The sequence below is a fragment of the Benincasa hispida genome, chromosome 2, assembly GCF_009727055.1.
Source record: "Benincasa hispida cultivar B227 chromosome 2, ASM972705v1, whole genome shotgun sequence".
Lineage (NCBI taxonomy): Eukaryota > Viridiplantae > Streptophyta > Magnoliopsida > Cucurbitales > Cucurbitaceae > Benincasa > Benincasa hispida.
In genome coordinates, this window is record NC_052350.1 from 3,190,760 (window position 1) to 3,200,954 (window position 10,195).

A 10,195-nucleotide genomic window follows, 5' to 3' on the forward strand; every position below is an offset into this window, starting at 1 on the left:
GTTGAAAACCACATTTAATTTGGATCATTGGATCTTGAAAAAGAAATATCAATGATGGAGATTTAAATTAAACTAGCCGTTAGACATAAATATAATATCATATTAATTTTTTTTTTTAAAATTCATTTTCTTAAAAAAAAACTCAACAAAAAGCAAAAACCCACCATGTATCCAAAACTAGCCGTTAGACACAAACATAAAATAATATTAAATTTATTTTTATTTTAAATTCATTTTCTTTTTAAAACCAATCTAAAAATCAAAAGCCCACCATGTGTCACTCCTCCATTACTCCAAGTGGCACCTTTCAATTGGTCCACTTTGATGAGAAAATTTATGCCACATCATCAACTCAGGAGTTTTCCATTAAGCTTATTTCGATTCTATCTACTTCATTTGAATTCTGATTTGAGTGATTCAAATTACGTTGGAACTATTGTTCTGAGCTCTACACAATGGATACTTCAAAATACTCAAATTGTTAATAAATAAAAGTAGATTTTTTATAATCAAAACATTAATTTTAATTAAAATTGATTAATTTGAAATTAAAGGCCGAAAAGTCAACAATTTCCCCTTTTTTTATGATGACAAACAACATAATAAAAATGAAATCTAAAGTAGTGTGTGATATGAAATATGAACTTGAATCACAAACAACACACATATATAATTTCAATCAACTGTAAACAATGAATTGTTTCAATAACAACATGTTTTCATTTTTCTTATTACCTCCCTCTTTTGGAATCAAGAGAAAAAGGAAAATAAAAATAATAGAACGACATGAAGACATTTAACACATAAATCAACTTAGGGTAGAAATATCAAATAAATTTCCATAATATAATTTTACTCAAAATATAATAACTCCCCATGTTGAATGAGAAATTTTGGACCAATCATAAGTTGCCACATCATTTATTAAATTAATGATGAAATTCCAAATCATTAATTTTAGGACCAATTAGGAGTTGACACATGTCCCGAATTGAAGTTGAAGATAAATTTCGATGACGTCACGTGGTGTTATCATGACCGTTAAATCGAGTAAGATTAATTTAGCCCAATCTGATATAATTATTTGGGTTAAAGTCCGGTTGAGCTCAAAATTGGGCTTAATGAGGCCTAAATATCAAAGTAAGCCCAGATCCAAGTTATTGGGCCTAAGGGCTAGGCCCAAATCCATGGATCAGATTTCTGTCATGATGGCAGACATGATGGCTGAAGCTGCCATGGCAGATATGGAAAGAAAGATCAACTTTCTGAGGAAATTCATCGAGGAGCGAGACCATGAGATCGCTGCCCTGAGAGAATAGATGAAGTCTCGAGAGGCTGCTAAATTAAGCCAAACACCTATGGTCAAAGTGTTGGGGTTGATGCCCTAAAATCCCATTCCTGTAGTTTGTAAACAGTTTGTACGAACGCTTGTGTTGTATAATATATGATATTTACTTCACATCTTGTATTTTGCTCGATTGTATGTTTTATTTGCTTTATCACAAACCAATAAACTTAAAATTCATGGTTATCTGTATGTAGCTTAAGCATGTATGTGGTGACATACAAATAGATCATGTCTTGAGTGATAACCAAAATGGTTTGTAGCATATGAATATAGGAAGGAAACCTTATCCTGGTAACGCTACGGATGCGGCCCGCTTTGTGGAATGGTCACAAGTGTTGTGACTTGTCATAGATGGTTTGATCCTGATCATTTGTGTTGGGGACATGTGAGCGGAAGCATCCTATTCAAAGAGTTTGTATAAGACCTGACCACGAAGTGTTAATGTCTCGTTATATAACACTGTTCATGACAGAGACTTCACTTCACTAGGATGACCATAGGTAACATGACCTCAATCCTGAGTGAGTTGGGAACTCCTGCCATTGAGGTGGTCCTTTGATTTGTATGGGTGCGAGTCTCCATTTCGCCAATTCAAACCTAGCATTTTGGGGATTCGTCTGATCTAGGAGCTAGGAACTCAGCTACACAAGATGGAATTCACTCATTCCCTGAGGCAAGGACACGTAGATAGATAGCTCCCTTAAGGGCTGATTCTAGGGCTTGAACGATGTGGCGCCACACATCTTCTCTTGGCCCGAGAGGTATTCACACATAGTTGGACTATGTTGTATTGTTCATTAGATCAATCAGAGGTACTTAAGGAGTGAGATGTAACTATAGGGACAAAACAGTAAATTGCCCCAACTGTACTTACGAGCATTTGTGAAGGGTCATCGTACTCATGATTGGTTATATCCGATGGACACAAAAATATATATTGGTAAGAAGAGTTCAACTGTTGGTCTTTAATGGAATGCCTGACAGTTAACGGATGGTGGATCTCGTGGCTAAAGAGTTTAGTCAGATATTCAGGACCATTAGAGCTTCGAGCCACAGGTCCATTAGGTACCCTGGGTAGCTTGGATAAAGTCAAAAATGAGTGTTTGGGTCAGTTTGAAATGTTCAAATTGACAAGAGGGCGTTCGATTATATATGATATAATTGAATTGGTTGATTATATATGATTTAATCAACTAAATGTACGAGATACATTATTTTGCAGGAAATTAGATATAAATATGATTTATATCAAGTGGAGGAGAAATTACTATAGTAGATATATGATATCAAACTATAGGGTAAGAATATAATATGATTATATTTATTAATTATTTAATTGGTTAATTATATGATAATTGGCCTAAAATTTCTCTCGAATGTGCGTTAGTGGGAGCAGCCGCATCGGTTATTGTAACCGAAGAATAAAATAAAATTTTGTTTCATTTTGCAAGGGTTCGAAAGGTTTGAAAAAATGGGCATCGGTGGGGAAACGTAAACGATCACATAGTCGAGAGCCTATATGATAGTCATAGCACCTAAACAATCGCACACCTCGCGCCTAAACGATCGCATGCTAGTCCCTAAACGATCGTTTAGCTTTACTAAATGATCGCATAATGTGTCGTGTTTTCTAAACGATCATCCACCTTTTTCTAAACGATTGCTTAGTAAAACCTACACGATCGTGTAGCTTCTTCTAAACGATAAACACTTAGCTATACGATAGCTTCCTTTTCTCTCCCACTTGCTTATCGTTTACACAATTAGTTCTTTCTCCAACCTCTACCAAACTCACCAAAGACCACACTTTGGATTCTCACTTCGAGAATACCAAGGGCTCCATTTTGGTGGTGTCATCTCCGCTGCGTTCACTTGTTCGTGATAGTTCGTGTTGCTGTTGTTCATGTAGACGATCGTGTTGCTGTAGATGCTTGCTGGGTGATAGAGATCGTGTAGAGGTCTTCCATTGCATCAGAGTTCATCATTTGAAGAGCGTCTTCAACTGGTATGAGAACTCTTTTCTTTCGTATTTTTATTGTTCGAAGCATGCCTTTAATTAGTATGAATTTGCATAACTGTATGTTAGAATGTATATGCTGTATTTCGGTCACAGTAAAATCGAAAAGATCCAAATGCGCTCATAGATGCTCTTCGTTAAGAGATCCTACACAACGCAATTGACAAGGGGAAGACCGTACTGCAAGAAAACCAGTTGCAACAGTCAGCTTCGGTGGCCTCTCTGTCGGTCTAACAACTACAAGACATGATCATGGCCTCCATAAGGGCTTAGTATGGAGGCCCGACTCAGACTTTCTTTATGTATTCCAAGCCATATACCCAGAGGATCGACAACCTGAGAATGCCTATAGGGTATCAACCCCCAAAGTTCTAGCAATTCAACGAAAAGAGCAATCCAAAGCAACACGTTGGCCACTTCATAGAAACATGCGAGAATGCGAGAACAAGGGGAGATCTACTAGTCAAGTAGTTCGTCAGAACCCCTCAAAGGAATCGCTTTTGACTGGTACATAGACATAGAACCTGAGGTGATCGACAACTGGGAAAAACTTGAAAGAGAATTCTTGAATCGTTTCTACAGCACTAAACGCACCGTCAGCATGATGAAGCTGAAAAATGCCAAGCAATGGAAAAGGGAGCGGTCATCGACTACATCAATCGACAGAGGGTTCTGAGTCTAGACTGCAAAGATCGATTCATCGAATTATCTGTTATGGAAATGTGCACGTAGGGTATGTACTGGGAACTCCTCTATATCCTGCAGAGAATAAAGCCCCCTACCTTAGAAGAATTGGTGACTCGCGCCCATGACATTGAGCTAAATATCGCCAACGGGGGAATGAGAGATTTTTTGATCCACGAACCAAAGAAAGATAAGAAGGAAGTGAAGGGTGCCAAGAAGATTGTGAAAGGCACCACAAAGGAATCAATGGTCGTTAATACGATTCCACTGAAGTTTTCCTCGAAAGGGAAAGAGAAGAAGATGGAAAAGAAAGACGAAAGAAGTGAAAGATGTCGCTTAACTCTACAAGAGCGCAGGAAAAAGTCTACCCGTTCCCCGATTCCGATGTTGCGAATATGCTTGACAATTGCTGGAGAACCACCTTATCCAGCTACCCGAATGTAAACGATTAGAACAAGCCAGCAATGTGGATGATCCCAATTACTGCAAGTATCATAGGGTCATTAACCACCCAGTTGAAAAATGTTTTGTATTGAAGGAGTTGATCCTCAAATTGGCCTGTGAGAGAAAAATAGAGCTGAATCTAGACGAAGTGGTCCAAAAAAAATCATATAATGGTGACAGTAACACCAAGCGTGTTGGCACTAATCATATTTTATGAAGAAAGTGAGAGTTTTGTCTAGTTTTGGACCGAACCAAAGAAAGATAAGAAGGAAGTGAAGGGTGCCAAGAAGATTGTGAAAGGCGCCACAAACGAATCAATGGTCGTTAATACGATTCCACTGAAGTTTTCCTCGAAAGGGAAAGAGAAGAAGATGGAAAAGAAAGACGAAAGAAGCAAAAGATGTCGCTTAACTCTACAGGAGCGCAGGAAAAAGTCTACCCGTTCCCCGATTCCGATGTTGCGAATATGCTTGACAACTGCTGGAGAACCACCTTATCCAGCTACCCGAATGTAAACGATCAGAACAAGCCGGCAATGTGGATGATCTCAATTACTGCAAGTATCATAGGGTCGTTAACCACCCAGTTGAAAAATGTTTTGTATTGAAGGAGTTGATCCTCAAATTGGCCTGTGAGAGAAAAATAGAGCTGAATCTAGACGAGGTGGTCCAAAAAAATCATGTAATGGTGACAGTAACACCAAGCGTGTTGGCACCAATCATATTTTATGAAGAAAGTGAGAGTTTTGTCTAGTTTTGGACCTTCGAACCTGTGGTTGTGCAGTTTCAAATTATTCGTCATGCCTAAGTAAACTACCCAAACATTTAGAACACTTCAGTAGGAGATTAACAATATATTTGATATATAGTTATTAGCTCTCACGTCCTCAAGAGTTTACACCGTGAGATCCTACTCGACTTCTTGTCGATTTTACCTCGACTGCTCCATATGGAAAGTGTTTGCATGGGTCAATAACAAGGTGAATGAGGGAAGTGGTTCATAGTAAGTGGGCGAAGGAAATGTGTCAACATTGTCCTCTATTAGTTTGAATGGAAAGTGTCTCCTCTATTAGTTTGAATCATGAGATTCTTATGTTGCACATGCTGTCGCTTTTATGCGGCATTAGCTAGTCGTTAACCGCGACGATCCCTACGGAGGGTTGTACCATAGGATTTAGAACAACCCAGGCTTCAGTAAAATGAATAAGGTCTTATAGTTCCGTCTTGGATATTGTCTTTTCTCTCAGAGGCATATTCATACCATCTTATAAGATCTGAAAATGGCGAGTCACACTTACAAGAATTACTAAGTATTAGTAAAGATCTTGACCAAAAACGATAACCAAAAGAACTATTGGGATATAAGTTATTCTAGATAATATTATTTGGTCAAGAATTGTCTTGCTTCTGTGAAGGAATTCTTGACTGCCTCACGGTAGCACTTGTTCTAAATCACTTAAGTATCGTTGCAAATAAATAAATATTTATTGGGTACTTTATTAGGCTTGCTAAAATGGATTTAGATGCATATTTAATAGAGTTTGTTTAAAATGTTTTAGCAATGTCGAACTCGATTATACAACTGTTTGCTTCTGACAAATTTAACGGAGAGGATTACTCAAATTGGAAATGAAATATCAATACAATATTAGTAGTAGATGACTTGAGGTTTGTGTTAATGGAGGAGCGTCCTCTAGTTCCCAATTCAACGACGACTCAAAATGTTCGGGATATTTATGATAGGTGGGTAAGGGCAAATGAAAAAGCTTGGCCTATATCTTGGCGAGTATATCTGATGTGCTCAACAAGAAACATGAAGTCATGCCCACAACCCGTGAGATCATGGCATCATTACAGGAGATGTTCGGGCAACCGTCACCATCTGTTAGACATGAAGCTATCAAATATGTGTATGTGACACGTATAAAGGATGGGACCAATGTGAGAGAACATGTTCTCGACATGATGGTCCATTTTAACATCGCAGAGGCTTACGGGGCTATGATAGACGAAACAAGTCAAGTGAGCATGATACTGAAATCTCTTCCTGAGAGCTATCTGTCGTTCAGGACAAATGCTGTCATGAACAAAATCACTTATAACTTAACGACGTTGTTGAATGAATTGCAAACTTATCAATCGATGATGAAACTTAAGGAAAAAGAAATAAATGTTATTTCTAAACCGAAAAAGTTTTACAAAGGGTCTACGTCTGGTACGAAACCCGTTGATGATAAGAAAGTTGGTCCTTCTTCTTCTTCTAAAGATAAAACCATACAGATGAAAAAGAAAGGAAAAGGGAAAAAGAAAATTGATGTGAAGAAAAACAAAAATAAAACTCCCAAGGGAAAATGTTTCCATTATAGAGAGGTTGGGCATTGGAGGCGTAATTGCCCAAAATATCTGGTTGAAAAGAAAGCATAAAAGAATAAACAAGGTAAATATGATTTATTAGTTATTGAAACATGTATAGTGGAAAATTCTCACCTTACCTGGATATTAGATTCAGGCGCCGCTAATCATGTTTGTACTTTTCTACAGGAAACTAGTTCTTGGAGAAGACTTTTTGAATATGAGATGACTTTCGAGGTGGGCACAAGTGAATTCATTTCAGCTGAAGCAGTGGGAGATTTGAAGCTCTTTTTTGGAGATTCTTTTATCTTACTCAAGAATGTGTTCTTTGTACCTAAGATGAAAAGAAATCTGATCTCTATTTCTTGTCTTTTAGAGAATATGTACAGTGTATCTTTTGAATATAATGAAGTGTTTGTTTATCCAAGAGGTGTTCATATTTGTTCTGCTAGAATTGCAAATAACTTATACATATTACAACCAACGGAAGCAAAAGCTATTTTAAATATAAGATGTTTAAAACGGCTGAAATTCATACTAAAAAGCGAAAAAATTCTCCTAATGCCTATCTTTGGCACCTCAGGCTTGGTCAAATTAATCTCAACAGGATTGAAAGATTGGTAAAAAAACAGTCATCTAAATCAGTTAGAAGACAGTTCTTTATCTCCATGTGAAACATGTCTTGAGGGAAAAATGACGAAAAGACTTTTTCTGACAAATGTCTTCGTGCCAAAGAACCTCTTGAACTTATACATTCAGACCTTTGTGGTTCGATGAATGTTAAAGCTCGAGGAGGATATCAGTACATCGTTAGTTTTATTGACGATTACTCTCGATATGGCTATATTTACTTAATCAGTCACAAGTCTGAAACTCTTGAAAAGTTAAAAAAATTTAAGGTTGAGACTGAAAATTAGTTAAGTAAAAGAATTAAAACACTTCGATCTGATCGAGGAAGTGAGTATATGGATTTACAATTCCAGAACTATTTAGTAGATCATGGAATTCAATCCCAACTCACAGCACCTGAAACACCACAACAAAACGGTGTTTCAAAAAGGAGAAATCGAACCTTGTTGGACATGGTTCGGTCTGTGATGAGTTATGCTTAATTACCTCAATCCTTTTGGGGATATGTAGTACAAACCGCAATTTATATTCTAAACGTTTTCCATCCGAAAGTGTTTCCGTATCTAGGGTTGTCCAGTATACATGTTGGTACAGAATCCTAAAAAATTGGAAACACGTTTGAAATTATGCCCATTTGTAGGATATCCCATGGAGACAAAAGGATGATACTTTTATGATCCCCAAGAAGATAAAGTGTTTGTATCAACAAATGCAATTTTCTTGGAAGGGGATCATATTAAAAATCATCTACCTCACAGTAAACTAATATTGCAAGAACTGTCTAAAGATACTACAGAAAAATCAACAAGAGTTGTTGATCAAGTTGGTCCATCAACAACGGTCGTTGTCCTGTCATGTCCATCCCAAGAGTTGGGAGTGTCTCGTTGCACTGGGAGGGTTATTCAACAATCTAAACGCTACATGGGTTTAACAGAAACTCAAAACATCATACAAGATGATGGTTTAGAGGATCCATTAACCTTTAAGAAAGCAATGGAAGATGTTGACAGGGAACAATGGATAAAAGCCATGGACGATGAAATGGAGTCTATGTACTTCAACTAAGTCTGGGAACCTGTAAATCAACCACAAGGTGTTATACCTATAGGTTGTAAGTGGATCTACAAAAGAAAACAAAACCAAACTGGCAACGTACAGACCTATAAAGCTAGGCTCGTGGCAAAGGGTTTTACCCAAAGAGAAGAAGTTGATTATGATGAAACTTTTTTTCCTGTTGCCATGATTAAATCAATAAGAATACTTATTGTCATTGCCACATATTATGACTATAAAATATGGCAAATAGATGTCAAGATAGCTTTTCTGAATGGCTATCTTGATGAAAGTATTTTTATGTCTCAACTAGAGGAGTTCGTCGAAATAGGATAGGAACAGAAAGTCTGTAAGCTTAATCGATCCATTTATGGATTGAAACGAACATCCCGATTCTAGAATATAAGATTTGATACTATGATTAAATTTTATGGTTTTGAACAAAACGTTGATGGACCTTGTGTATACAAGAAGATAGTCAACAAAATTGTAGCATTCTTAGTTCTGTATGTTGATGATATCTTACTCATTGGGAATGAGACAAGCTTTCTTGCTGACGTAAAGAGATGGTTAGCATCATAGTTTCAAATGAAAGATTTGGGTGATGCTCAGTATGTTCTAGGAATATAGATCTTTCAAGACCGAAAGAATAGAACATTAGCACTTTCTCAAGCATCTTATATTGACAAGATGTTGTCAAGGTATAATATGCAAAATTCCAAGAAAGGTTTATTACCTTTCAGGCATGGAATTCATTTTTCGAAGGAAAAATGTCCTGAGACAACTCAAGAGGTTGAGTAGATGAACAGAATTCCATATGCTTCTACAATTGGGAGTTTGATGTACGCTATGTTGTGTACACGTCCCGACATATGTTTTCCAGTTGGAATCGTCAGCAGGTTCCAACCGAATCCTGGACACGGCCATTGGACCACTGTAAAAAATATCCTTAAGTATCTTAGGAGAACGAGGGTCTATATGCTTGTGTATGAACCTAAGGATTTGATCCTTACGGGATACATTGATTCTGATTTTCAGACTGACGTAGATTCTAGGAAATCAACTTCAGGATCAGTTTTATCTCTTAATAGAGGAGCTATAGTTTGGAGAAGCATCAAGTAAAGTTGTGTCGCTGACTCCACCATGGAAGCGGAATACGTGGCTGCATGAGAAGCTGCTAAGGAAGCAGTATGGCTACGCAAATTCTTAGCTGATTTGGAAGTCGTTCCAAATATACACCTGCCTATCACACTGTATGTGACAACAGTGGTGTAGTTGCTAACTCAAAGGAACCCAGGAGTCACAAGCGTGGAAAACACATTGAACGAAAGTAACATCTCATCCGGGAGATCGTACAAAGAGGAGATGTTCTCGTCACAAAGATAGCCTTTAAAGACAACTTTGCTGATCCATTCACCAAGTCCCTCTCGGCTAAAGTTTTTGAGGGCCACCTAGTTGGACTTGGACTCCGAGTAGTGTAATCTAGGGTAAGTGGGAGAATATCTATGGTATTGTAGATGCCCTAGTTTATTGTATTTTTCCTATTATGTATCTCAACATTATATTGTATATATTTGTTCTCACTAGAGTTTTAGTCCAAGTGGGAGATTGTTGGGAATGTACTAGAACTCGCAATTCGTGTTACACATTCTATTTTATCAATAACAA